Raw genomic sequence first — 26,017 nt, forward strand, 5'->3', positions numbered from 1 at the left:
AGCTTGGCGTTCAGCTGCATGTCTGAGTTTGCACTGTAGACACCGAGGAAGCCCGTGGATGCAAAATGCTGTACTTTAATATCACCCCTGCATCTATTACTCGGCAGCGGAAGCACCACACAATTCTGCTTCCCAGTTCAGTTCCCTGTGTACTGTGTTCAGTACTGTGGCCTGGCTCCCTCCCTCACTGCCAGCTTTCCTCTTTGACTTCCTTTTTCCCTCTTTCCTCCACATGTAGCTTCAGATTTTATATCTATTTAAGGCTGAAATAACACACAAAGCAGAACCTTAAGACGCTTAGAAGCTATGCACTGCTCTATCATAAATCTGTATGAATCCTTAACACAGTCAGTGGTTTGGATGGGTTTCCATGAGAACTCCTTCAGCTACAAAGTAGTAAAACAAATGCCTTAAAATAACCGAACTCAGGACAATCGCTTGGCAGTGTCCGCCTTTTAAAAACTTTCCAGACCTTGGAGCAGGAAATGATTCTGAGACGAAGGAGTGGCTTTAAAAATAAAAACAATAAGTGAAGCATTGACATTATTTGCCAACAACTGATTTTTTTTGTATTCCGCCATTTTATCTCACATCCCAAATAATTCAGACTGTCTGAAGAACTAGAGAGTTTTACTGTTTTATTTCTTTAATTGGAATTGGTTTTGCAGAAGTGGAAAATTGGCAGCGAGTATGGAAACTAGTGAGCCAGTTTACAGTGCTCTGTGCTTCTTAGCTTAATGAAACCCACAAGAATGAGGAAAGGCTTCATGGGTCTGAAGAAGAGGCTGCCCAGTAGGCATTTCCTTTTCTGGAAGTTTATTTTTACACTTACTGAATCTATAGCACGTGGAACAGCATGTCGGGGCTCTAGTTGACTGACGGCAGCCTCCGAGATGGGCGGGACTTCAACTCTGTTATTTTTCCATAGTCCCATGTGGACAATGCTGGGAAATGTTTCTAATAATATTGTACAAACAAAAGGAACTTGCTAATTAAGAAGAAGAAAAAAATAAAGAGAAAAAGAAAATGAAAAACAAAGCCTGTGACCCATCAGAATACAGACAACTGGCCTACAAAACAGTGCTTGCTGGTCTTGACAGTCAGATGCTGTGTTCTGGAGCTCTTAACAAGGCAATAGAAGCATATGTCTATTTTTGATTAAAACTGTCAGTTGATAAAGGAATATTTGGAAACGATGTGCTTTTTGAATACAATAGGGTGGATGATCGTTCCTCCCACCCGATGAAGCTGGTTTGAATGATGAGTTCAGCTGACATCATCATTGTATTTCTAGCTATAGAAGCCTAAGCAAGACCATTAGAAATAACACATCTACACCTTTATTCCAACAGAATTGGCAGCATGGTAAGGGTTCCTTCCGCATATATGCTTCTCTCCATCTTCTGAACGGTGAAGGTTTTTGTACCGGGCCACTTCCAGAGTTGGTGTCCACACTGCGTTCTCTTTTGCCTCTTCTTAGTGTTCGCTTGTGTGCTCTGCACCCCACTCTCCCCAGATGACCCTTCCCATCAAGGAGGCATCCGCATAACGTGCTTAGTGGGACGTTACCTAAGCATCAGTCCCAACAGGTTCTTGCTGCTCTCAGTTTGAATGCACATTCCTAGGAAAGTTGAATCTGGCTGTCCGTCCCACAATCCTACCTGTGCTCTCTGGTGCTTTGTGAGGGAACTTGCTGTGCTTCACATTTCCTGGAAGCCTGTTAGAAACACAGAGCCTTGGGGCTTGCTTCAGACTGGCCTTTGGTCGTGTGCAAAGTCGAGCTTATGCTAAGCCTATTGGAATGACCATTTACAAGCTATTAAGCTGTGAAAGCCAAGGCAACGATGCTGTGGCCATAAAACGTGCCTTTGTTAAGCCTTTTCAGAAGATTGGATTCCAGATTTATTAGAAAAGTCCTCTATTTCAGAATATTGGATTCCAATTTATTAGAAAAGTCTACACACAGATAGTATAGGTGAGTGAGTTCTGTTTGGCTCTGTTTTCTGGGTAGTTCATGAGTCTTTCAAGACAAGGCTAGGAATAGCAGTCAAGTTTTACAGGTAGGCCAGAGCTTTTCTCTGAAGGTCAAAATTCATTGGTCAGGAAATTGTTTCAATAGATCACAACCGGCACTGGAGTAAGGACCTGCAGTCAAAGATAGAATGTCTTTTAGGCTGGAGGGTTCAGTATATTTTCCAAAACTTAAAAATTATGCTTGTATGCTTGTGTTTATATTTAATATCATAACCCTATACAAATAGGTGGACATTCATATGTCTATTGCATATATCACTAATGATCATGGGTTCATTGGAGTGAAGTCTGTTATTTTGAGACCAGGTCTGCTATCTTACCAAGAGTTCAAGGTTTGGACTTTTTAAGCATTGGAAGCTGTGTACTTCGAGGCTTCTCCTGAGGTTTCTCTTCTAGGAATGCCAGCTATGGTGATATGGTTATGGCGGGGTGGGGTGGGGGGCAGGTGGGATGTAGAGGAGGTTTGGAACCTGATCAAATGGGAGAATCCCAAGTAAGCCTGAGGGGCGCCGTGTGCAGATAGTTAGTGAATGCTGATGAAGTTAAGTGAGCAGGACTGGAGAAGATTCGTTGCAACAGGTTCTAGAGTGGATTCTCAGTCTTTTCAGCCAGCTCTCTGTGACCATACATGTGCTACTGTGTGCAGCACTTAAGTGCATGACTGTTTAGGACAGAATACAGAGACCTGGTGGTCTCTTCCTACTCCTTGTAGGGACCTGCAAGGCAGTTATGCTATCTTCGTCCATTAGGTCTTGACTCTTAAGTTGTAATCGGCTAGAAAGCGTTTTCAATTGGCCTTGAAGGTCACTTATGTGATGCCATCCCTTTTTGGTTATCATTTTAAGGCTGTTTTTCTAGATCCATTCAAAACAAAACAAAACAAAAAGAAAACACAAAAATACCCACTTTCCTTTCCTCCCGCGTGCATTGTTCTGTTCAGAGTCACAGAGCACCCGACTCAGCAGTGCATCTGTGCGCCTCTGCATGCTAGATGTGTGCAGTTACATGTTCTTGGGGCAGGCCTGGGGAGCGCTCTGTTGGCCGCAATTCTTACCAACACTGTGGCATCACCCGAGGGTGCTTTGTGCTCTTGTTCTGTTTCCCTCTTCAGTGGCTTCAGCGGTAGAGTTTCTGGACTTCCCTGTCTAAAGTACTAGAACCACAAGTGCCAGGAGGACAGAGGCCGGGCTGTTGTTTTCGTATTGTAGATGGCCTGCTTCTCTCCCCGATGAAAGAGCGCGGGTGGATGGAGAAGAGCTGGAGAGGCTTCAGGCATGAGGCCTCTGTCCCGCGTCTGTCTTCATCGCAGTGGAGGATAGCATGGTCCTCTGTCCAGTGTGGTACCCCAGGTCAACAGGTCCAGCGACAAGGGTTCCTCATGGTTGTCAGGTTTTTGAAGCAAGTGGGCACTATGGATCCCAGGAAAGACCCTGAGTCATGTGCTCTGAGTTCCCGGAGAGACAACTTGTTAGGAGAGACAACTTGTTAGAGTGGCTGTTTACCATCCTTTTTTCTTTCCAGTGGCAAAATGGGGCATTTCATTATTGTATCTGCTTTGAAGAGGGCCTTCCTTTCTATTTGAGGATAAAAACTCAATCTAGGCCCAATAGGTAAAATGTCTGCCTTTTGAATCTCTCTGGTTCTTCCTCATCAGGCTGGTGTCTGTTAGTTGCCCAGTGCAGCTACACTGTACATTAATGTATATTTCACCTATAATGCATGTTAATGTATATAATAGTGGAATAAGCATCAGGCATCGTGAAGTGGAAGCCTTTGTTTTCTTTAGAAACAGCTGTTCAGACTTGGAGCCACAGTGAGGATGGTCAGCTGGAGGCGGAGCCTGGTGGGGGGGCCTCTGTGCAGGAAGGCAGTTGGAAGGTTTCCTGCTGTTCGGTGACTTGGACCTGTCTGGCTGCTGGCTCCTTCCTGAGGCAAAGCGTAGTGTGAGAGCCACCACCCAGCATTTGGGCCTTAGACAGGTTGAACCTATAATTAATATTCCTCAATGTTCGTTCACTCTGAAATAATGCAGCCCTGTGAGAGAAAGCTGGTGAGCAGTTGGTTGTTCTGGATTGGTTAAAAAAAAATGGTCTCAGTCAAGAGGATATAATAGCACGTGGGATTCAATGCATTAAGTTGTTGCACACATGCTTTTGTGTCTGACCCAAGTCCAGGTGTGTTGCTGTATCTGAGATGGGGTGTTGTAGAATTTATCTTTAATATTTCTGAAAAAAGAAATGGTCTAAAATAAAAAAGGTTTCGGGAAGGACATCTCTCTCTTTTTTTTTTTTTCCTTAATCTTCCTGTGACACGAACGATTCTGGAAATTGCTTCCCTGCCCCTCATCCCAAGTTCTAATTCCCATTAAGAAACAGCTCTCTTGTCTTAAGGCTTTGTTGTATCCTAAAAGGTTCTACTTCATGAGACTTAGTCATCAGCTAGAGCAAATCTCATTTCAGAGCAAGCAAGAAAGCCTCCTGCTAGAGTCCGCTCAATCTTCCTCTAAAAGTTTTTTCTTCTTCTTAATGATGGGGTGAGAATATTGAGAAAACTATGAATAAATTTCAGGATGGCTCAGTGGGTAAGAGCTCTTGCCACCAAGCCTTGTAACTTGAGTTCTTGAGTTCTGTCCTTGGAACACGCATTACGGAAGGAGAGAACCAATCCCTACAAGTTACCCAATGACTGCTGAGCTGTGGCAAGCTCACACCCCCCTACATCTGCCAAGTACCCCAGTAATCTCAGGACTCAGGAGTCAGAGACAGGAGGATCATTGAGTTTAAGACTCGTCTGGTCTTTAGAGCAAGTTCTAGGCCAGCCCAGGCTATCCTTAGAGACCCTGTTTCAAAAACAAAACAACAAACAAACACAAACTAGCAAAACCAAACCAAATCAGAAAACTCAGCAAACCAGACTAGAATTCAGAATTGTGATACACTTCCGATTAGAGCATTTATTTGCCTTGTGTGTGAGGCCCTGGATTCTGCCCCAACACTGCCAAGGAACAAACAACAGAAAGGTGAGGAGAATGGGGCTCCATTTTCTTTGTTGCTGTTGATCCTTCCTTTTCATCTCTGTCTTGTGGCAAGAAAAGTCCTTGCTACCTGTCAGTTTTCGGGAGTACCAAGCCATCCTGCCTGTGTCTCGTGCCTCACAGGCTTCCTGCCCACAAACATGTCAGGAACATGTCTTTCAGGAGATGGTTTGGGGTTAGTGAGATTATCAGCCCCACAGGACCGTATTTTATTACGTTGGAAAGTCACGTGTGGATTCCTCAAATACTTGGAGCAGCGGGGTATGTACATGAGGAACCCAGCCTGCACTTCCTGTGCGTGGCTGTGTGCTCAGTCTCCGGTTTCTTTCTCTGGAGCCCTGATTGCCTTTGTAAAGACGTACTATTCATGCTTAGCCTTTTTGCTTGGAAGCTCTGGATTTTGGGTTGAGTGTGCTCTACGAGATTATGGAAAAGGCATGCATTCTCTGGAAGGAAGGAGTAAGGCTGGGGAGGTGTTAGGACTGCATTCTGACCTGGGACCTATCATCTTTAGGATAAGCCCGTTTCTTCCTCTGTGGGGGCGATGGTTCCATGCCAGCTCACCACCTGCCTCCTCCATAAGTGGATCCTAATCTATGGGTTATTGCTATTTTCACAGCTAGAGATGGGCCCAAGAGAGTTGAAATTATGCTGGGAAGAGGTGAGTTTGTTGAAATTCTCAGCCTTGTGTTACAGAACTGATGTTTTTAGTTTTTCTTGGCTTGAGTGTGAGAATCCTGATGTCTGAGAGGATAATGTTCATGTTTACTGAGTGATTTATGACAGACTGGGAATACGTAATAAGTTCCTGAGTATAGATTTTGGAGATTGTGATAGGTTTCTGTAACGAAGTTTGTATTTTTACTTTGAAGCAATTTAACTATATTAAAACCAACCCTTTCAAAAATCTACAAGGGATAGAACTTTAGTCATGGTTATTTTTTTTTCCATAAAAATATAATCTTTTACTTGAGGGTAATGGGGCACTGAAAATACTTATGCATTCAATGTAAACATTTTATTATTATTGTGTATGGGGGTGCAAGTGTGCACATGCCATGGTATGTATGTGGCGGTCATAGCACAGTGTTTGGGAGTTGATTTTCTTCTTCCATTGTAAGTTTTGGATATTTAATTCAGGTTGTCAGGCTTGTATGATAAGCGCCTTTACCTTCCGAGCCATCTTGCTGGCCTTGTATTGGCTTTACTTTTTTGTCTGTTTAAAAAAAATTAGCATTTATGTATTTATGTATGTATGTATGTATGTATGTATGTATGTATTTATTTGGGGTGTGTGTGTGTGTGTGTGTGTGTGTGTGTGTAGGCGTGTACCACAGTGTGTGCGTGTGTGTCAGTCTGAAGATAATCTAGTAGGAGTTGGTTCTTTCTTTACACTGGCTGGGGTCTGGGGACTGGACTTCCCTCCTACAACTTGACGGCAAGAGGCCTCGCTCACTGCTCCATCTCACCAACCCTGCACCCAACTTGTAAACAGAATTAAAACAAACTCTTAGGTAAAAGATTTAAAAATGATCTATTTTTAAGAATCTGAAGGAAGCTGGGCAGCAGTGGTGCATGCCTTTAATCCCAGCACTCGGGAGGCAGAGGCAGGCGAGTTGGAGGCCAGCCTGGGCTACAGAGTGAGTTCCAGGAAAGGCACAAAGCTACACAGAGAAACGCTGTCTTGAAAAAAAAAAATCTGAAGGAGTTTTTAAAAATAGGTCTTCAAGAGGCTGTATCAGAATCTTGTTTTAGAGTTATAACCAGATGATTTGGACCTCACAGGGTTTTGCCATTTTGTTTGGGAATTAAAGACTTAACAATAGTAAAGGAAAATTGAAAATGAATCATGAGTCTTACTTTGGACTTTTTCTTAAGGAATTTTTGTTTTGAACCTTGTGCTGTCAGATAATAAAATGCCAAAGATGATATTTGATGAAAGTGTGGCCTACTGGGATACATTTCTTTTTTCTTTTAATTTATTCCTTGATAATTTCATATGTACATATAGAATATTCTGGTCACACATATACCCTCTCTTATCTCCCTCCAGCATCCACTGAACCCCATATCTCCCATTGAGTGCTTGCTTCCCCTTCCAAGTTTTTTTTTTTGTTTTTTTTTTGTTTTTTTTTTTTTTTTTGCTTTGTGACCTACTGGGTGTAACTTGGGCCACATGATTGGGAATGGGTGTGAACTGTCCCCTGGAACATGAGTAAACACACCAGTGGCTACACAACTGAAGACTGGAATTCCTAAAACCATTTTGTTCAGAGAGTCCTGTGTATGGAAGCACACTCCCGACTTTTTCCACTGGCAGTTTCAAAGTATCATGCCGGACATTGATGTCCTTGACTTGGTGGGAGTTGAGTTTTGTGCAGGGTGGGAGATAAGAGTTGAGTTTCCTTCTTCATTGTTGATAATCCAGTATCAAGGCGCCACTTGTTGAGGATGCTGTCTTTTCTCTTGGGGGTGCTTTGACATTTCTGAGCCCTCTATTCTGTTCCATTGATCTGTGCATCTGTTTTGGGGCCATTCTCCTGCTCTGTTTGTTACTGTGGCTCTGTAGTGTAAGTTGAAATCAGGTCTGGTTGGATTTCCTGCAGTACTTACTGTCTTTGCTCACGATTGCTTTGGCTAGCTTTAGTCTTTTGTGCTTCTGTGTGAATTTCAAGACTTTTTTTTTTTCCCTTCTGTCTGTGAAGAATGGCCCCAGAACTTTCACTGAGATGCAAAGAATTTGTAGATTGCTTCTGATAGGATGGCCATCTTCATAGTATTCTTTCTTCGGATCCATGAACATCGGTGATCTGCCATCCTCCATCGTCTTTCTCAGTTTCTTTCTTCAGTGTCTTCAAGTTTTCACTGGAGAGGTCTTTTAGCTCCTTGGTTAGGTTTATATCTAGGTTGTTTTCATTCCTTTGGTGGCTGTTGTGAACAGGGTGTTTCCCTGAGTTCTTTTTCAGTCTGTTTATCGTTGGTGTATAGAACGGTCACTGACTTGTGTGTGTTAATTTTGTATCCTGTTACTTTGCTGAATGTGTTCATCAGCGGCAAGAGTTTGCTGGTGGAGTCCTTCTGCATGCCTAGAGTCCTATAGTCTGCAGATAGAGATACTGCTTTTCCTCTCTGCACCCTCTTTACTTCCTTCCTTTTGTCTTACTGCTCAAGCTAAGACGTCAAGGGCTGTATTAAGGTAGAAGTAAAGAGAGTGGACACCCTTGGGTTAGTGGGATGTTTTGAGTCCCTCACCCATTTAGCACGGTGTTGTTTATAAATTGGTCATATATAGCCTTTATTCTTACAATGTGATCCTCCCATCCTTTTATCATGAAGGGATGTTGGATTTTGTCAAAGGATTGGGGCGATCTGACTTTGAGTCCAGTGATGCGACCAATCACATTTATTGATACACGTGTATGGAACCATCCCTGCATTTCTGAAATGAAGCCAGCCCTGACTATGATGAATGATCTTTTTGGTGTAACCTTGAATTCTGTTCAAAAGTATCTAATTGTGAATTTTAATCTATGTTCATCAGGAGGTTGAGCTGTAATTTTGTATTTTTTTTTGTGTGTGGTATCTTTATCTAGTTTTGCTGTCAGAGTAATACTAGCTTTGTTAAGAGTTTAAGCTGCCTTTCCCATTCTATTTTGTAGGATAATTTAAGTAGTATCAGTGTCATTCTCTGAAGGTCTGAGAGAATTTGGTAGGGAATTCATTTGGTCCAAATATCATTTTTTTTTCATTTGGGAGAATTAGCCTATATATATATATATATATATATATATATATATATATATATATATATATATATAACCAATCTCATGTTTATATTTGAGTTTGGGTTAATTTTGGTGGGTCATATATTTCTAGAAACATCCATTGCTTGTAGGTTTTTCCAATTTAGTGGAACATCGATTTTTAAGGTTTATGTTTGTGATTTTTATGAATTCCATTGGTATCATAACATATGCCTTGACATGTTTAATTTTATTAGGATCCTATATCTCTTTCTTTTGGTAAATTTGGCTAAGGGTTTGTTAGTCTTTTTCATCTTTTCAAAGAAACAACTGTTTGTTTATTTTTTTGGTATTTTTATTTCTATTTCATTAATTTCTGCTGTGATCTTAATGATTTTCTCTCATCAATTGATTCTGGTTTAGGTTTAGCTTTGTTCTTGTATCATTAAGTTTGCTATTTGAGTTTTCTGATTTTTGGATGTAGACAGTGCTGTGAACCTTCCTCTGAGAATTGCTTTATTGATTCATTTTCATCCAATTGAAGGCATTTTTTAAACTTCCGTCTTGATTTCTTCAGTGACTTCATTATCATTCACCAGTGCATTGTTTAATCTCTGCACGTTTGTGTGGCTTCTGTAGTTTCCTTGCTGTTGATATCTAGCTTTACTCCATTGTGGTCAGAAAAAACACAAGATGTTATTTCCATGTTCCTATGTTGCCAAGCCTTGCCTTTGTCCCAGTATGTGATCTGTTTTGGAGAAAGTCCCATGTGCTGCTGAGAAATTGTGAATTCTTTAGTGTTTTAGTGAAATGTTCTGTAGATGTGCGTTAGGTATATTTGACTTATGATGTTACTTAACTTCAGTGCTCTTCTCTCTTCTCTCTCTCTCTTCTCTCAGTATGAATTTCTTATCTGTTTGTGAGAGGGGCATGTTGAAGTCACTCACTGGTACTGTGCTGGGGTTGATCTATGACTCCACATCTGGTAGTATTTACTTTATGAAATTGAATGTACCTGTGTTTTGAGGTATACATGTTTAGAATTTTAATATACCCTTGATGAATTATTCCCTTGGTGAGCACGGAGTGCTCTTCTTTGTCTATTCTGACTAATTTGGACTTGCAGTCCATTTTTTTCAGATATGACAATGACCATACACGCTCATTTCCTAGTTCCATTTGCTTGGATTCTAAACTTTTGCCCTCAGGTTGTGTCTGTCTTTGATGGTAGGCAGTGTTTCTTCAAGGCAGTAAAAAGATGAATCCTATTTTTAAACCATTATGTTAGTCTAGATCTCTTTGTTGGAGGAATTGAGACCAGTAATATCCAGAGTTATTATTGAAAGATAAGATTTAATTCTTGTCAGTTTGTTGCTTTTTGGGTGCTTTCTTAAACTTTTTTTCACCAGTTGTCCTGATATTTTCTCCCTGTGGCCTTTGGATTTGTCTATTCTCTCCAGTCCCCAGTGCTTTCAATATGTCTGTGGAGCTGGACTAGTGCTCATTAACTCCTTTAGTTTATTTTTGTCATGGGAAGTTTTTATTTCTCCTTTAATCATGACAGTTTTGTTATATAACAATCTGGGTTGGTAACTGCTCTTCTGGTTTAAAAGTTTCTACCCAGTAATCAGCTGTTGGTTGGATTGGTCTGCCTTTATATGTGACTTTGCCCTTCTCTTGTGTGATTTTTTCAATAATCTTTATTTATTCTAGGTTTTAAGTGGCTTAATTATAATATGACAATGGAGAGTTTCTTTTGTGGTCTTTTTTTTATTTGGTATTCTGTTATGTTTATTGTACCTAGATCTCTTTTTCTATATTTGGGAAATATTCTTCTATGTTTTTATTGAAAACACTTGCTTTGCCTTTGGAAGAAGTCTTCTCCTTATATGTCCAGAATCCATAGATGAGGTGTTTTCATGGTGCCCCAAATCCCTCCCATGTTCTGTTCATGAATACATTTAAAAATTTATCATTGACCTTGAGCTAATGGTCTAATTATTTTACCTTGCTTTCAAGCCCTAACGTTTTATCCTCCACATGATCAATCAGTTCTGCTGGGGAGGCTGTCCACTGAGCTTTGTATTCGATGGCTGGAGGCTTTTGTTTCCATCATCATTTCGTTTTGTCTTTGCTTTAGAAGTTTTCTCTCTTTTTACTGAATTCTATTTTCATATTTTGAATTGACTTCTTTATTTGATTCAGCTGTTTGTTTTTGTGCTCTTGGAGTACATGCATGTCTCGAGTTGTTTGAACCTATTTATAATCATTCCTTTGAATTCTTTGTCTGGGAGTTCTTCTATGCTGCTCTCATGGGGATCATTACTATGGAGTTGGTAATGTTTGGAAGAGACATGTTGTCTTTTTTTCTGTGTGTTGTTTATATTTTTGCACTGAGACTTTTGCATCAGAAGTTAGTTGATTGTGTGAGTTTTTCTTTCCTTCCTTTTTTTCTACTTCTTATCCTCCCTTCCTTCTTTTTTCTTCCCAAGTTACTTCTTTGCATGGAGGCAGTTGCAATGTTCAGAGAGTACTAAATCAATGCCCTACCCTGGGTCAAGTCTGCTAGCTGCCTATTCTTACAGCTACTGATGTGTATTGCAGGTTCCCACATACCTGGGCAGCTACCCCAGGGTCAAGTCTGGGCCACTTCTGACCACTGCTTTGTGTTACGGGTTCCTCTGTACCTGGGTATCATACTCTCTGCTCCCACAGCCCTGTTATATTTCTGAGCCTTCATGTGCCCTTGAGCATCTTACCTTGGGTCAGAAGTGGCACCTTCACTGTTTCTTCCACCTCCTCTGCATTTTATTTGCATGAGGGCACCCTACCCCAGATCAAGTCCAGCTCCCTCTGCGTCTCTACTCCTTTTCTCTACACTTTAATCTACCCACTCTCTGAGAGACATTTCTAAGCATCGACTCAAGTTTACAGGTGAAACTGTGAGGCTAAATATCTTTCAACCTATTTTGAAATTAAATTTGTGTCTTTGAACTTTGAAGGGCTGAACTCATTCCGTTGCTATGATCTTATTGTGTTATGTGGAAAGCGACTAATTATAATTGTTAAAATTAAAAACTAACCCCAAGGGATGGCCAAGTATGTAAAGTGTTTGCCCTACAAGCATGAAGACTGACTGGAATTTGATCTCCAGAATCCACATAAAAATGGTGGCTGCTTAAAATTTCAGTGTTGGGGAGGCAGAAACAAGAGGATCCTCAAGGCCCTCTGGCTGGCCAGGCTAGCTTAATTACTGATTTTCAGGCCAATGAGAGTACCTGTCTCAAAGAAGGCAGATGCCTTTCTATGTATGACACCCAAGGTTGTCCTCTGGCTCCAGTAAGCAAATGCCCATCCACAATACGCTCACACAGTCACACATGCAAAAAATAACTTAAAGCCTTCCTATGAGTTCAGGATACTGGCAATGTAGTTCTTTCCTGTAGTGGTGTCATGGCTGTGTGAGAAAAATTATTCACAGCTGATGGATGGGGCAGTTAATATGCATTTAATGTATAAGTACATACTTTATGTATATATATTATTACATGTATTGATTTTATATTTCTGAGTAGCAGGTACTTTTTTGTTTTTGTTTTTGTTTTTGTTTTTTTTTTTTTGTAAACTTGGTGGTTTAAACCAGCACACTTGCTGATTTCCTCACTTTCTGTGGCGGAGCTGGCTGTCTTGTCTGGTGGTCTGTCTAGTACTCTGCTCAGCTCACTGTGCTCAGCTCTCGTTAGGGCTGAAGCTAAGATTATTGATAGGCCGTGCCTCTGCATGGGGAAGAATCCCCTTCCAGCCTGTTCATGTGGTTGACAGGATAAAATTTCTCATAACCGTAGGAATGACGGCCCCGTTCCCTTGTTTGCTGTCAGTGAGGATCACTCTCGGGTCCCAGAGGCCCCCTCAAGTCTGGCCATGTGTCCTCAGTCCCTTTTTAGCAGCCTTCTCCTTCTAAGCTAGCAAGACAGCCTCTCACTCCTGAGTTACAGTTTAGGAGTCTTACATAAGGAGATAAGATGAAATGCTTGGTATCCTATTCTAGATTCTGTAGGTTCCAATATCAACAGGAAGGGGATGAATAAAAAATGGGAGGTGTTTGGCTCATGTGTTTGGGGTAGACCTCCACAGGAACCTCACAGGGTTCTTTATCAGTCCCTTTTTATCTGCATACCTGTGCATTGGTTGAGTATTGGGGAGTGACATATGGTAGGGACATGAGTTGAGGGACAAGGCTCTTGGAGAGTGCACGGTGGCACACAGATGACACAGATGGCTGCTGCCTCTACCTTGGACAGAATGTATCCTACGTGCTGGCAGGCTGGGTGCTGAGAAGTACCCATTTCAGAAGACGCAGCGCTTTCCCTGAAATTGCTTCAGGAGGCAGTCACTGAAGGAGACACAGCAACGCGTCTAGACTGGATGACACACATGAGTGTGTTCACAAGTTGGGATAAGGGTGTTGGTGATAGGTAGTGGGAACTAGAAAACACCTGGAATACTAACGATGCTTCACTATCTGGGTGGAGGACACAGAAAAATACTGTGCCTTGTGGATACAGTCACAGACATTATCTTCCTAGCTAGAGTTTCACTACTACACAGAATTAGATCTGTAGTGCCAAGAAGGGATGAGGTGCACTTAGACTAGCTTCCTTTTACTGTTGAAGATTAGGTGCCTTGAGTTAACTTCAGGTAATTGTATTGTTAAGAAAGGAAAGTGGTCTTTTCAGCAGGCTGTGTGGAAGGCTAAAACAGGAGGATTTCCTTGAATCTGAGGCTAGCCTTAGTTTAAAAGGGAAGATCTTATTTCAGAGAGAGAGAGAGGGAGAGAGAGAGAGAGAAAGGGAGAGAGAGAGAGAAAAGGAAGGAGAGAGAAAGGGAGGGAGGGGGAGAGAGAGTCCTACACTATGATGACTCAGTGGATTTAAGCACGTGATGTGCAGTTTGAGAACTTTAGTTTGGCCCCTACATCCCACCGTGGAAAGAGACTCCAGGAAGTTGTAGTCCTGCTTTTACCCACATGCCATGACATGCTTGTGCCTGCATTCACTTACACACATGCAACAATGACAAAATTTAAATAAAAAGAAAAAAGTCTTGTCACAGACAAACTCACCTGTATGAATTTCAGAAGACAGCAAGTCCAAGATACTGTCTGTTGTTTGTGACTTCTCATTGAAGAAAAGGTTTCCATCTTTGGAGGTACAGTGTGCGTCTTTTGACGCAAAGATGAGAACTTGTCCCCAGGGGATCCTAGAAAAGACCTCAATTTAGTCCCATCCTTTACTCCAGATTTTTGGCTCTGATTCTCTTTTCCTCTGTAATACTTAATGTTTATGCTTGTATTTTCATGTTATTTATTTTGATATTTGTGCCTTATAGTGTGATGGCTCTCACATATTTTTGGGAACTTGGGTTAGGGTAAGTTGAATGAGGAAAAAATCAAAAACCTGCTCACTGAAATTCTTTGTATTTCTTTTGGCCCTTCAGACTCAACATGGCAGCATCAGGCCCCACTCTCTGGTTAGTCTGTTTTTAAGACCCGACCTCAGGTTCTGTGTAGTGCAAAGGTGAGCAGAGTGTAAGACTCATTTTGATGCGTCTGAGGCAGAGTTTGTGATGGGCTGGTCCGTCGGAGGTGGTTGGCCGCTCTTAGGTTGCTTTTGTTTTTGTTTTGTGTGCCACTGGGCTTGGAAACTTGGGGTACACAGAGGTAGAATGTTTAGATGGTAACTACCGTTTAGAGGATAACTCCGTGTTTTTGGTGACTCTGACATCTTTAGTCTAAAGTTAGATTCAGGGCCAGCCCTGGTGGAGTCAGTCAAAGAAGATGCTGGAGGCACAAGGCTCCAGTTCGCTCCTTGCTCTTCCCCCAAGGATGCCCCTGTACCTCTGTGATGCTGACTCTTAAGAGTGATTTGATTGATTCGGACCCTGCCTAGTTGACAGACTTCATTTGGACATCATTCCTGGCATCAAATGAAAATATTTGATAATTTTCAGAAAGGTAAGAAGGTTCCATAAAGTTCTACACAGTTTCAAAGCGTTTTCTTTTTAATTTACCAAAAGTTGCTTATAACAAATCCCACACTAGTGTTCTTTGGGCCGGGACAGACCCTGATCTCTTCTATTCCATGCTTCTTCTCTATTGCCTGCTTGTGTGCCTGGTCTAGAATAGTATTTGTTGTACATCAAGCCAACTCAATAAAACTTTTGTCAAATGACATTAATTGAGGATCTCCTTGGAAGGTCTCAGGGTACACATTATCTGGGCTTAAAAAAAATATATGATTGGGATTCACTGAGGCTGATTTGGAGCACCATGAAGGATTGCAGGTACTTTTTCACTCATGTACACAAATACCTCGATTTAAACAGACTTTACAGGTTAGAGTCCCATTCTCCCCTCCAGCCCCCCTCCCCCTCCCCTGCAGGCCCCAACCCATACTGGTAAACATCAGGTGTTGCTTAGCAGCCTGTGTTCTACATCAGTGTGGGTGCAGTGCCTCTCTATATGGCCGAGTTGAGTTCAGTTTGTACATAGTTCTTTTCTGAGTGAATTTCCCTACCAGAAGTCTATACTCGTGGAGCCCTTTTGACCGACTCTCCCAGGGTAGATGGCAGGTATTCATAGGAGTGCCTGGTGCGCCTCGTGGATGTTTGTGCTTGGGAAATGTTTGTTTGCGTGATCTCTCTGTTAACTGGATGGAACAGCGTGGCACTGGAGGATCCCTTGGTTCTGCTGACTTAATGTTGGTGATTTTCCTTCTGTGATTTGGCACACTTGTTACCAGCTTAAAGTCGGAGAAAGTCCTCTACCAAGGCCTGTGGAAGTGTGAATGCCCTTGACTTTCACATGCATTCTCCTTAAATTCACCCACCGAAGCCTAAAATTGTCTTCAAGGAGTTTTCTAAGTGAGTGAACATACCACTGAATTATGCCTCCAAAGGACTGTGAAATTTGATTTACAAAATTTTGGTAAAAGTAGCAATAATTCTTGAAAATTACATAAGTATCCGATTTCTCTCCTTATATGGGATTACCTCATTCTGTCAACTATTTTAAGCAACTTTCAAATTGGTAATGGAGAACCTTCTCTTGACTGCAGTACCGTATGTGGCTTTTAGGTTAAATGCGAAACTCGGTTCCTCCCCGCCAACGGGTGCCGCTGAAGAACTGCTCACCCTGGCCACACAAGTGCCTGTTGCGTCAGCTCCCCAGGCGCTCTCAAGCTGAGACTTCTGTTTCTGAGCTGCTGTCGGGACGGTCACACCTTTAAAATAGGTTCTTATGGCTGGCTGTCTTGGAATTTATATTTGCTCTGTTACTCGTAAAGCTTTGCGCCTTAAACAGCTCCCAGTCGGACTGTGAGACATTCCTAAGTGGTGAGCGCTCGGGACAGGTGTCATTCTTTGTCCCTGCTCTGCGTTTCTGGGAGGGCCCCAGGAGGCTAAGAGTCTTGTCTTCACTGTACCATTTCTGTCTTTGAGTGTAGCGGATTTATTTGGACTTGGCTTTGAAAATGGTTTTGACTCTCTATGTTTCAGTTGCTAAGCATTTTAGACAATTCAAGGGTCTTGAAGACTCCAAAGGCACATGCACGCCCCTCGGCCACATAGCATTGGCAAGACGCAGACTTTGGCTCGAGTTTTACCCTTGCCAGTTCTATTCATTTTTTTTCACCCGAATAAGTTGTCATTTTGAATCTCAGCTTTTCTTACCTTCTGACGGGAGATTTATCTTACAGAATTATCTTTGAAATGCCTAATATATATTTCAGCATTTAATACATAGAAATGTATAATGTATGTATATGTTAAATGCTCAGCAAAATGTCAGATATTTTCCATTCGGATATTAGCCAGCTGTCAGTCATGGATCCTGTATGGGAATTGGCAGGAAACAGAGGTGCTACTGTCTTCCTTCAGGGCCGAGCAGGTTTCCTAAAACACTGCATGAGGCATTTTGCTAGAGCCAGGTGTTATGAAATGGGTGAAGCGCAGGGCTGCTGATATGTAGGTGAAGAAATCATTAATTAAGGCGAGGTGGTGAGGACAGGGAGCCACTTTGAGAAACACTCAGCAATTAACCAATAACCCTATTCCGCCATGCTTCTCTGGCCCGATCTTCCTATGATTGTGTTAAAAAGAAAAAAAAAAAAAATCAAGCTAAGATCAAAGGCCAGCAGTTCTGGGAGGAGTGTTTATGTACGAGTTGATCCTTTGTCGTGTACGAGGAAACAGATTGAACTGTGAGAATGTGACCATAGAAGAGCATTTAGGGTTGTGATATAAGCGAGAGCCCAAGGTGCCTCCACCTGAAGGAATAAACTTGGCCTTGGACTTAGACTCATGTGGAGGCTGCAGAGAGATGTCCCATGTGCGTGTGAAGCTGGGTAGTGATGGGTCCTTTCAAGTCGGTCATTTGGGAGGTGACAGTGGAGGTACCAGGAGTAGGAGGCCTGGGAGATCCCTTCTCTGTCCTGCTGGCTTCTCAGAGGACTCCTGAATTCTTTCAGGACTTCATTCAGGATCACCCTTTGTCTGGAAGCCCCGCCTTTTTGCCTGTCCATCCCTATAGCTACCTCTGTGCAGTGCCTGAGAAATGGAATGGGAGAGCCTTAGCAAATCCCCCCCCCTATTTCCAACTTTGGGTTAAGAGTGACATTAAGAGAAGCAGAGACACGATGCAGGTGTAAGGAACACTGGACGCCTGTATCTGTAGTTTAGACTTGGAAATGTGAGCCAAGAAAAGAGGAAGGCTAGAAGGAAGAAAACCCATTTTCAGAAATGTATCACTAGCCTTCTGTCTGTGGCCTGAGACCTTGGGGGAAATTTCCCTGTTTCATTTTGCCATCCATTGTTTTAGTGTGTGTGTGTGTGTGTGTGTGTGTGTGTGTGTGTGTGTGTGCGTGCGTGCAACTTCGAATGTCATTCTTTAGGCACTATCTACCTTTTCTTTTGAGACATGGTCTCTCACTGGTCTGGAACTTGCCAAGTAGGAGAGGTTGGCCAGCCAACAAGTCCCAGGGATCCACCTGTTTCTTTCTCTTCAGCGCTGGGGATTACAAGTCCATGCCACCCTGCACACCTTTAATTTTTTTTTAAAAAAATTATTTTACATGATTCTGGGGATTGACTTGAGGTCTTCATGCTTGCAAGGCAAGACGTGTCGCCTCAGCCCTCTGGCCTTCTGTTGCCAAATGACACGTGCCTTCACCAAGCAGACGCGTACAATTGTAACCGAAAAGTGCCTTTAACAGATTCCTCTCAATTCAAGTGTGCCTGCAGCCTCATCAGTTGATCACAGCGTTGTCAAACTTCTAAAAAAAGCTAGCAAATTTTCCACCTAACATTTTTCTCTGTGGGGGAGGTTAGGGTGTGGGTGTGGGGGAAAGAGTATAAAAATAAGACTTTTAGAGATTCTAGGTTGCTTGGTGTCGTTTGTATTTTTCCATGGTGCCGGAGGTTAGAAATAGAACTGCTTTTTATGGGATTCTCAGCAGCAGCTTGCAAACTTGCTTTCGTGGGTTTGGTCTGTCTGTGTGGGTGAGGTAGCTGCTGCAGCATGGTGTCTTTCGGGGCAGCGCCTGGCATCCTGCTCCAGGACTTTCTTCTCTGCGCCCCCCCCAACACTTTCCCCTGCCCCCCCCAGTTCCCCTACCCTGCCTCCCCACTTGGTATCACCCGGATGAGCAGCACTGGAGTGTAAAATGTGCTTTGCCAGGGTCAGGTTCTCAGAGCTTGCTTGTGGCAACTGATGCCAGTTGTAACAGACTGTGTCTCAGCAGTCCCTGCAAAGTCACACTTGGTGCGTCTGTGAGGGTATTTGCTGGGAGGACATGCCCTTCAAAGAAAGCGACCTCCTAAAGTCTTGATTTTGGTGGTGTACATGGACCAGCCTTTCAAAAAAGCGTCATTGTAGAGTTGAATGATTCTTCCAAGTTCTTCCAAATGGAAGTCATTTGCTGAGTCCTTTTTGGATTCAATATCGAAAGGGCAGGAAGATGGACCAATCTATTTTTTTTTTTTTTAAATCTGTGTATGTGTGTTGATGTAAGCGTGGGAATGCCCATGCCATGGTTTGCATGTGGGCTGGAGAACAGCCTTGGATGTTGTTCATAGTCTTCCACTATGATACAGGGTTTCTGGTTTGTTGCTACATACACCAAGCTAGTTGGCTCTGGAGCTTCTGGGATTCTCCTGTGTCCACATTTTCGTCTCTGTTGGGAACCCTGAGATTACAGACATGTGCGATGCCTGGATTTCCATGAGTTTTAGGGATACTTTAGGGATGTATGCTTTACTCAGTGAACTATCTCCTTAGCCCCAAAACAGTGTGTTTTGACTCTGAGGGAACTAGAGGCATCTGTGAATTCCTTGGTATCATCTCCAGTGCTGGGAGAATGTTAGGGCTTTGATGGGATTCTTGGGAAGACTTTGGTCTCCCCAGAGGTAGAAGCATTTTCAAGCAGGCGGTGTGAAGGTCATTAGAGAAATCATTTTAATGCTGGTCATGTGTGAGATGTCCTGAGTGTGGGCAGAGGATGTTGTAGGCAAGATTGAAGGGGACAGGCAGGGAAACCGAAGAGATTTGATTGTCGACCACGTGATGTCACAACACAAACGCGACTGGTCAGATGTGTCACCTGGTAAAATAGGTACATCTGAGCAACACTAAATGAACTCAGCAGGTTATAGTTATATATTTATTCATTTATGTATGTAACAATAATAATACAGAAAAGGACTTGAGGAGGGAGTGGGGGCCCATAGAAGGGACGGAGGGAGGGAGAAATGATGTAACATATAGTACACATAAAGGAAATAAAAATACATTTAATAAAAAAAAGTGTCAACTAGTCCTTTTCTAAGTAGGCTTTCTACTTCAGTGACATATTTGTTTTTGTTTTGGTCTTGATTCCTGCCCCAGGCTATTTGATGATGCTAGCTAGCTATTTAGTAAGCGGAGTGCTTAGGAGAGATGCCTACTCTACACTAAGTGTCTGAGGTCTGTTTAGCTCAGACAGATGCACAATAAACAGTTTTTCTTCCTTCTCCTGGGGCCTGAATTGCTGCTGCTTTCGACATTTCATCTGCATATCTTTCTTGGAATGTGGGTGTTGTGATAAAGAAGTCAGGGCTGTGTAGTCGTCCAAAGGACAGTAGACTCATCCCCAGGAGCATCTTATGGCGTCAGTTTTCTTCGCAGGTTATTTATAGGTAGGGCCTGGGGTGCTTTGCTATGTTACTTTCAGTCTGATGAAGTTTTGTTTGGAAGACCATCTTCCTGAATAACCGTGTGGATAATTTACAAATACAGTAATTACAGTTGGCAAATGCGTCGGAAACTGTCTTAGGACATCAGGATTGGTGTGCCTAATATGTGGGACATGTGATCCACGTAGGAAGAGTGCTTTTCTTTTGGGTCCACAGAGGTGGTCAAGGAACAAAGAAGCCTAACCACTGCCCTGCTGCTGGTTTTCTAGGGCTGAGTACAAAGGCTGTCCCTGGATGCCAGTAGACGTAGCTGGGTACAGGGTGCTTGGGAAGAAAGGTGAAGCTGTGTGGAAAGGAAAGTGTTAAACTACAAAGCATTGGAGTGTTCTGTATCTTTTATCCTGTAGGGAGTGGAGAAGCGTTGAAAGCTTTTCAGGGAAGATGATGTCTTTAGGTGTGCATTGAGGAAGCTGAGTCTGGTGGCCAAGAGGAGTAAGCGGCTCGGAGCCTAGAGAACCAGGATGAGCTAGGATGAGGCTAGAGGTGAGGTGTGTAAACTGAAATGATGAAAAGAGGGCTTGTCACAGAGGAGCACTGGGCAGGTTGATGGACCAGATGCCGTGAGCAGAGGGGATCAGGTGGGAAGAGTTTGGACTTCAAAATGAACTTCGAGGCTTCAGTCTTTGGCTGATGAGATGATGATTTAAGCAGAGATGGATCCTAAGAGATGGAGCTCAACTAGGCAGGAAGCAGTGTGTGGCATGAGATTTCTTTGTGTGACCCATCTGAAGGAAAATGACCAGAAGTTAGACAGTAGTCTGAGGCTGAGTGAGGTCATACCTGCAGATAAAGATTTGGGGGTCACCACCATACAGCAGTTATCTGAAGGACGAACAAGCAAGAAAGCAGCCATCTGGAAGACTGTGGGAAGCTGGCATGTTTCATATTCTATCTTGCTGAGGAAAATCTTTGTCTCAGTGTCTTGATCTTAATTGAGACATCAAGATCTCTTGTCAATTTTTTTGTCATACGCAGAGTGGCTGTGAGTCCTCGTAACTCGCTAGTTAGTACAGTCTTCCAGGTTTGCTCTTGGGCTGTTCATTTCCTACCTCCACCCAGGTGACTCGGGGCTCTTTCCACATGTATTCATGATCTCAACATGGAGTGACCTGAAGTAGTGTAAATTAGAGTTAACCTTCAGTGTGACTGAATTCAGCTAGTTAACCCCTGCCTTCAGAATCCCCTGGTGTAATAACTTGCCTTTTTCCTTTAATAACTGCTTGTATTTTTAAGAATTTCTTTCCCATTTCTTATGTAATTGGAAGGATTTTACTGTTGATGCTGTTAGAAATAGAGATCTATCAAAAATTTCATAATTAACTTCCACAAATGCATTTTTACTGAATATTACTTTATTGTTTGACATACAGTAAGGATAAAATGAGTTTTCTTTATTTTTTATTTTTATTTGTATATACGTATGTGTCTGAGTGTGTGTATATGCATGTGTGTGTAGGTGCCTGTGAAGGCCAGAAGAGGGCGTAGGGTCCCTCTAGAGCTGGAGTTACAGGCCACTGTGAGCATGGGTGATAGGAACCGAATGGTGGTCCATTGCAAGAGCGCCAAGCTATCCTAACTGTCGAGCCATCTCTCCACTCCCTGTAATGGGTTTCCATCCTGCATCTTCTAGGTTGATCTGATACAGACACGTTATGAGAAACGCTCTGTGCTTCACTCGGGAAAGTGAGTGAAGCAGGTAAGGCATCCTTTGGATAAAAAATAAATCCCTTGGTGGGACATGTTGGTTACATTCTCATCTCACACCACGGCTGTGATGGTTGATGCTGGTTTGGCTCATAGTTTTGCCAGCATCTGCACTTACTTTATGGAGGGATGCTCAAAGTTTTAATATGTAATAACTGCTGTTCAGGTTTTACGTGGGGTTCAGTGTGAGTGGAGAGAAACATGCCTGTAAATGGTAGAAGTCAAGTTCCAACTTGTTAATTGGATGCTTATGTTAGGAAAAATGCTAATAATTAATATGAACTTCCTGTAACTGAGAATAACAAGTGAAAGGCCAGTTAAAGAAGTGCTGATAACATTGAAATAGAGAAAAAACTGTTTAAAATGTATCAAAAGAGGAAAAGAGTTTAAATCTAATACACCTGTTGACTAGTTTCAATTATTATTTTTTCAAAATAAAATCTCATGTAGACCTACAAGCATCAGGTAAATGACCAGTCATTATTATCAGCATCCCCCAAGTAATTGCTCCATGAAGAGTATAGGATGGGAGAATCAATCTCTATTTGTTTCACATTTTGAACTGAGGAATTTGTAGCAATAGTAATTGTGATTTGTGTTTGCGTTAAGACAATAAAGCTTACAGCAATTTGATAACCCTATAGTTAAAATAAGTGAAAAATAACCCAGAACAAAAACAAAACAATGTTCCAACCTTCTTTTCAGTCAACAAAGTGATTTCCTTAGATATCTTTCATCAGCTTAGCCCAAAATACTAATAAAGGGTTATTCCACTTTTGCTTGATGGACAGGCCTTGATTGATATCCATTTCTGCCATCTAAATTGGAGCTGTTTACATTCACACTTTCTCACATTTATAGAAATGGGAGTTTTAGTTGATGATGGGACTAGATACCTGACTTTGGCTATAATATTACCAAAATATTAGTAATTTGAACAACAGAAAAAGAAAATTCATAAAGGAGTTAGTGTAAGATTGTGACTACGAATGAGCGTATCTTTAAAAACCACTGTTTCCAAGTGTGTTAAGGGTCATGATAACAGTCCTAGACACATTGGCAATAGGCCATACCTTGTATACTTTGGGACACAAACAAACATTAGGACCTACCGATGTAAATATTTTACTTAGAAGCCTTTAAAATACACCTACAAAAGCAAAGCTGTATGCAGCTTTGGCAGAAGAACTGAAATGGTGTGGAAACAGAGCCTCTTCCGAGCGTGGAGGTATTTTGGTGTTTGGGGCTCTTAGGTATACCAGTTGGGTCTTGCAAGGAACTGAGGCCCTGTCTTGCTACGTATTCGTTCTGAAGGTTCCACCGCTTTGCATTTTCCACATCGCTGTAAGGGGCCCAGTCCTCACCTTGTCCAGGAATTGTTTCCGGTGTGTGCTGAGTCTGTGTACTCAGGATCTGAGATCTGGAAGTCAAAGATCTTTACTCTAGAGCACAACATGATTTACATCTCAGGTACCCAAATCTTACGATCTCACCTTTCGTTTATTTCGATTTTACAGATGAGGCAGTGTGAGAACGTGAGAGATCTCTGCATCTTGTGCCTGTTGGCTATTCTGTCCACTTGACACAAGCCAAGATCATCTGGGAAGAGAGAACCTCGCTTCCATCAGATTGGCCTGTAGGCAAGTCTGGAGCATTTTTTTGATTAAGAATTCATGTGAGGGGTTCAGCCCCCTGGGAGCAATCCCAGGCAGGTGGTCTTGGGTTGTATAAAAAAAGAGTCAACTGAGGACATGAAGGGGGGACAAAGACATAAGCAGGGCTCCTCCATGGCTTTTGCTTCAGGTTCCTTCTTTGAGTTCCTGCCCTGACTTCTTTCAGTGATGATATGTGACCCGAGAGTTATAAGATGAGAGAAACCCTTCCCTCCCCAAGTTTGGTTTTGGTTGTGGTGTTTTTTTTTTTTATCACAGCAATAGGAACCTTAAAACATGTTTACAATGGCTGACAGTGTTAGAAGGGAGTAATTGTTAAAGATAACAGGACCTTAAATGAAGGATTTGGAAATATATGAATATAAGTCGAATCTAGTACCGTATAGTTAGTTGTTTAATCAGTTAACTTTAAACCTTCAGTAGTGTCTTCTATCTTTGATGCACAGTTGAATGAAAGACTCTGACTCCATCTTTGGGAGATTGATAGAGAAAGACTAAGTAAAATCAATATTAAGAATTGCTTGCTGGAGCCCTCAGAGTTGGCTCCATGGTTAAAGAGCCAGCAGGAGGGGTGTAGTTAGGAATCCAGGAGCCCATGTGAATGCCAGATGGGCATGGTGGCTCACCTGTAACTCCAATTTTGGAAGACAGAAATAGGAGATCCCTAGAGCAACTGGCTAGCTAGAGTAGCCATATTGGTGAATTTGGGTTTGATTGAGAGACCTTGTCTCAGTGAATGAGGTGAAAGAGCAATTAAGGAGGATTCCTAACATCAACCTTGGGCCTCCACAGGCACATGTATGTACATGGACCCACCTACACATACATGCATTCACACACGTGTGAATATTCATACCCATACATCTGCACACCACACACAGACACAGGAATAAAAAAGAACTGCTAGTTGGCTGAATGAAATAATTTACAAAGAGAAAGAGATGTTATTGTTTGAGTCTGAAATGTCTCCCAATGTCTCCTACTTGCTCACCCTTTGAGCATGTGTTTCCTAACTGTGGTGCTTGCTACATTGTAGAACCTTCAGGGGGTGGGAGCCTAGCTCAGGAGTAGGCTGCTATGGGGCATCTTGTCGCTCAGTCCCTGGTCCCTGTTGCTCCTTCTACTCCTCATCCACCATGGTGTAAACAGCCTCTGCTATATGCTCCTGACACTCCACCTGTCTTCTCCTCTGTAATGGACTGAGACCCTCTGAAACCATGAACAGAAATAAATCTTTCTTTGCTTATTCCTACCAGAGACTGTGATCACAGCAGTGTACACGTAACTAATACGAATGTGAATCCTTAATAAAGTCATTTAGAGACCATCTGTCCCCGTGTTAGGGATTTCTGTCCAGCTGCAGATCAGTTGTGCTGAACCATTGGCACTGCTGTGGAGGGATAGACTATTGAAAGAACTGGATGCTTTCTTGCTGAACTTTGGTGCCCAGTCCTCTAGGGATGGAGTATTTTTCTCCTACTTGAAGAAGGATCATTGTACCCATGACTTTCATATGATGTTAGGGCATCTTGGGCGAGGTTCACTGGCTGCTGGGTATTCTGGAGTTTAGTTTGGGCATGCAGTTCCTCTCTCCGCCCTAGGAAGTGGCCATAAAGTCATTCGAATTCATTCCACATTGAGTATGAGCCTTCCATTCAGTGGAGCCTTCTGAACTGTAAAAGAGCAGGACACAGCCCAAGTTCTGGTTTCTAAAAGCCCCAAATGCCTAGAGATTTGAAGGTAACTGTTCAAACTGCTGAAGACCCTATCTGCTACCGTGAGTCGTCTAATGTGTGGGCAGATGTGGGTGGGGCTGCATCCCCGGGGGAAGACCTGCCGCCTGCCTGTCTGTGTCTACCCGGGAGGTAACCATTCTCTCCCCTTTACTGGTGGTACGTCCATTCTTTCTACTCATTGCCACCAGAGATGACTTTGTTTCCTCATTCTCTGTGATCTGTGATTTCAGGTCCCCGATCCTTAAAGACAGAAGGAGCTGGTCCTTCTTGTCTGTCCCCCATAGAAAAGTGTTAACACCTTGTACGCCAAGACAGGCTAGCTTGCAGTTGGTTTAAACGTTTGAAGCAACCTTCTCCACGTTATCCTTTGTTTGTGTAGGATACTAAGCAGTCTTCTGAGTATTTCTATACATTATTCTGGGAAAACCAACCCTGAAATCTTCAGAATTTCTGTTTGACCAGAACTGGGGGTTTCTTTCATTCATTGATTGCTTTGGGGTTCTTTATTCTTATACTTGGATGTGTACATTCTGTCTTTCATAAAGATGCAATTCAAGTTGTCTCAAGATTGCTTTATTGTTCACTATTAGATGTGTTACCTCTTTATTTTTTGGTGGCAACAATGCATCTAATGAGCTATCATAATAAGAAATCAAATAGTGGGCACAATTTAGAAATTAGAGTATGTCAAAATGGAAGGTCTTTTATGAACTGTTTACTTACTATCAGATCTTTGCTTCAGTGATTGTAGGACTAAGAAGATGCATAGCGTACATGAGACCCATCCTCGCCAGCACCCATGAGCAG

The 26,017-nt window shown here is 42.4% G+C and overlaps 1 long non-coding RNA gene across 1 annotated transcript; it reads left to right on the top strand.

Annotated features, from left to right (window-relative positions):
• The first annotated feature begins 3,893 nt into the window (after positions 1–3,893).
• On the top strand, positions 3,894–24,200 carry LOC114690166. The gene is made up of 2 exons (XR_005089539.1): positions 3,894–5,729; positions 23,319–24,200. It is a non-coding gene; the product is annotated as an uncharacterized LOC114690166 (long non-coding RNA).
• Positions 24,201–26,017: the final 1,817 nt, after the last annotated feature.

The sequence above is a fragment of the Peromyscus leucopus genome, chromosome 19 (genome assembly GCF_004664715.2).
Source record: "Peromyscus leucopus breed LL Stock chromosome 19, UCI_PerLeu_2.1, whole genome shotgun sequence".
In the NCBI taxonomy this organism is placed as follows: Eukaryota; Metazoa; Chordata; class Mammalia; order Rodentia; family Cricetidae; genus Peromyscus; species Peromyscus leucopus.